Consider the following 3,877-nt stretch of genomic DNA (forward strand, 5'->3'; position numbering starts at 1 on the left):
CGGTTGTGTTTTACTAGAGTTTAGAATTAATATTCAGTTACGACCTAACAACTCAGCAATGGGGAGAGGTCGGGACTTCATACAGGATGCGGACGGGCCCACACGTTGCCAAGGTTGTTCGACTGCACTGCAGAAGCTACCCTCGGAACCCTTATACACCCACCATACAGTCCTTACCCGTCTCCACGCCAGGGCATGATCACTGTTACATAGGTGCAATCACTGTTTCATAGAGAAACGCAAATATTTTTTCATGATGGCATTAAACACCTTATTTCACAGTGGGATAAATGTATTAATAGCTACAGCTATTAAAAACTAAATTCCTCCCGAGCAGGCCATGAAGGCCCAGCGGTACCGACCAGCCGCCGTGTCATCCCCAGCCCATAGACGTCACTGGATGCGCATATTTCCTATCCAATAATAAAGAGTTTACAAATTTTTTTCCATCTGTCTCGTTTTATTTGACTGCTCCTTATACAAGGTCTGGTCACATTAATGTGACCATCGTCTTTGTTCCACGTCAACGTGCAACAACCACTCACAAACAGTGCAGTCGCTGTATTGGGGAGATCCAAAGGGGCATGTTCATTGGCTTCCCGGCAAGGGGTGGAAACATTTCCAAAACGGTTGTTTCTAAACAGTTCGCGAGCTGCCATGGTTAGAGTATATTGTTCATTGTGCTATCAGTTCGGCGCCGACACAACTGTGGCGCACCACAGACCTTTGATGACAGGGTGAACGATGGCTGCGGAGATGTATACAGGCGAATAGATATGCAACTGCTGAAGTACTGACCGCCCAGATGAACAGTGTCTCCTCAATGACCGTTCAGCGAAAACTGCTGCTTATGGGCCTCCGCAGCAGGCGCCTGGTTCCTGCACCCGTGCTAACGGCTGTGCCCAGAATGAGATTTTCACTCTGCAGCGGAATGTGCGCTGATATGAAACTTCCTGGCAGATTAAAACAGTGTGCCGGACCGAGACTCGAACTCGGGACCTTTGCCTTTCGAGGGCAAGTGCTCTACCATCTGAGCTACCCAAGCACGACTCACGCCCCGTCCCCACCGCTTTACTTCTGATAGTATCTCGTCTCCTACCATCCAAACTTTACAGAAGCTCTCATTGTAGAAACATCCCCCAGGCTGTGGTTAAGCCATGTCTCTGCAATATCCTTTCTTTCAGGAATGCTAGTCCTGCAAGGTTGGCAGGAGAGCTTCTGTAAAGTTTGGAAGGTAGGAGACGAGGTACTGGCAGAAGTAAAGCTGTGAGGTCGGGGCGCGAGTCGTGCTTGGGTAGATCAGTTGGTAGAGCACTTGCCCGCGAAAGGCAAAGGTTTCGAGTTCGAGTCGCGGTCCGGCAAACAGTTTTAATCTGCCAGGAAGTTTGCTAACGGCTGTTCATTGGATGGGTGGCATTTTCACGTCATTACCGCAAGCGGAAGTTCAATGAGTGGCGACGGGTCGTTTCTTCAGTTGAATCGCCTTTTTATGCTCCACTGCAGAGGAAAAGGAAAACACCCTGCAACAATCGTCTTAAGGGTCCGCAGGGGGAGGTTTATAGACTGAAGAATGTTTTCGTGACATTCCCTGGTGATCTGCTCATGCTGGAAGGCAGAATGGATCAACAAATCAATGCATCTATCCTTGGTTATCATGTTCACAGCCTCATGCTGATTGTTTCTCCTCGTCACGACGGCGTCTACCAGCAGGACAATGCAACTCTCAGACAGCTTGCAGTGTACGTGCGTGGTTCGAAGAGTAGCAGGATCAGTTTGCCATATTCCCCAAGCCACCGTACTCCCCATATTTAAACCCAATCTGGAATGTGTTGGACATCCTCGATCGACCTGTTCATCCCCACGTAGCGCTCTGTATGAAAATCACTGGCTGTACTGTGTGCAGTCTGTGGTTAGTTTGCATTGTAGTCTGCCATTGTAGTGTTGGGCAGCTGGATGTTAACAGCGCGTAGCGTTGCGCAGTTGGAGGTGAGCCGCCAGCAGTGGTGGAAGTGGGGAAGTGAGATGGCGGATTTTTGAGAGCGGGTGATCTGGACGTGTGTCCATCAGAAACAGTACACTTGTAAGAGGGGATGTCATGAACTGATATATATATTATGACTTTTGAACACTATTAAGGTAAATACATTGTTTATTCTCTATCAAAATCTTTCATTTGGTAACTATGCCTATCAGTAGTTAGTGCCTTCAGTAGTTTGAATCTTTTATTTAGCTGGCAGTAGTGGGCGCTCGCTGTATTGCAGTAGTTCGAGTAACGAAGATTTTTGTGAGGTAAGTGATTCGTGAAAGGTATAGGTTAATGTTAGTCAAGGCCATTCTTTTGTAGGGATTACTGAAAGTCAGATTGCGTTGCGCTAAAAAAAATATTGTGTGTCAGTTTAAGCACAGTCATTTATAATTTTTCTAAGGGGACGTTTCATATGTCTACCCTTAGCCGAGGATGCCTCACTGGAATCTTCTGATTTTTTCTTGTAGTTTGTCTAATTAGTGTAGATATTGTTTATTGCTAGCGTGAAAATTAAGTGCATTTGCTAATGTGCACACTTTCTGCCTACAGATCCATTAAATAATAATTTTATGATACATATTCTTCGAAAAAGGAGCACTTGGAATGGAAAGAACAATAAGAAGGGATTAATAACAGTAACTGCATACATAATTATCTCTTCAACTACTTGATAATTTTTTTGGTAGAGTAAGTTATCGTGATGCTTCAGTTTAGTGTTAAGATGTGACATAGGTATTAAACATTGCCATTTTTATTGTAATATCTTTTCTGCTGGATATTTGTCATGTTCAGATATAAGTTATTGCATTTGCTGCTGCTGTTTGCCAGGCATAGTGATACTAAATTTCACTTTGTATTACTCTCTTAAGCTAGTTTTACCACTGATTTATTTTTCTTGTTGCTACACACTGGCTCATATTAGTTGTAATGTTGCATTTGCTTGGTAATTTAGATTTACTGTAGCTTGCTTTGCCAACTTCCATTTTTTTTTTGTCATTGCTGTTCGTGTTAATTGTTTTGTGCTGCTGCATGGCCTCGTCCCTTAGTTTAGCATCTGAGCTCAGTAGATTTAAGTTAGCTTAAGATGGGGTAGGCTATATGTGAGAACGAGTTGTGATGAATTGGAAGAAATGCATTGAGAAGCTATAAAAATGGTTTGGCCAAAAAAGAATTTTGAAAGAGGATGTAAACAGAATACAGAAAGCATGCTTGGATAGGAGTTTTTTGGTGGAAACAAATGTTGAAATAAGGGGAAAGATCTAGAGAACGACGTTTTGGGTTGGACTGCAGTACCAAATGACACATTAAAAACGAACTCTGTCTTTCCTTTTGTATTATTCCGCTATGTGTTTATGTACCCTTGTGTATTTGTCTTTTTCCTGTCTTTAAATGTTTAGCTAATAAGATTTATGTTGTAGAATTTTTCAAATACTTTGTTATTTACTTTGTAAAGATGTTTAGACATTATTAATTCTGTTCTGTTTCAATGCTCATGTGTGAAGTCGATGTTTCAAAAGTTATTCTGATCTTTTATGTATTTACTTACGTCATAATTCCTGTAACACTGATGTGTATGTTAGTTCGATTCTTTTGTAAAGCCCGTATTATTACAAATGGTATGTGTACTATTATGTTCTTTAATGATGTATTCTGTATCTTTGTTATTGTATTCTTATGTTATAAAATTGTAATTGACACCGGTTCATAAAATTAAATAACTTCTAAGTTACACTTCACTGCACACGTTTCTGTTGGTCATAGTATATGGACAATATGTGAGTAATAGGGACTGTTAGTGTTAGCACGTGTGTTAATAATTCACCAAGGGACTGGATAACAGCATTGCTGGTT

General features: G+C 41.9%; 1 non-coding gene across 1 annotated transcript; it reads right to left on the reverse strand.

Moving 5' to 3' along the window:
- Positions 1-971: 971 nt before the first annotated feature.
- Trnas-cga lies at positions 972-1,046 on the reverse strand. Its single transcript has one exon. It is a non-coding gene; the product is annotated as a tRNA-Ser (tRNA).
- Positions 1,047-3,877: the final 2,831 nt, after the last annotated feature.

This window comes from Schistocerca americana, chromosome 2 (assembly GCF_021461395.2).
Source record: "Schistocerca americana isolate TAMUIC-IGC-003095 chromosome 2, iqSchAmer2.1, whole genome shotgun sequence".
NCBI classification, from domain to species: domain Eukaryota; kingdom Metazoa; phylum Arthropoda; class Insecta; order Orthoptera; family Acrididae; genus Schistocerca; species Schistocerca americana.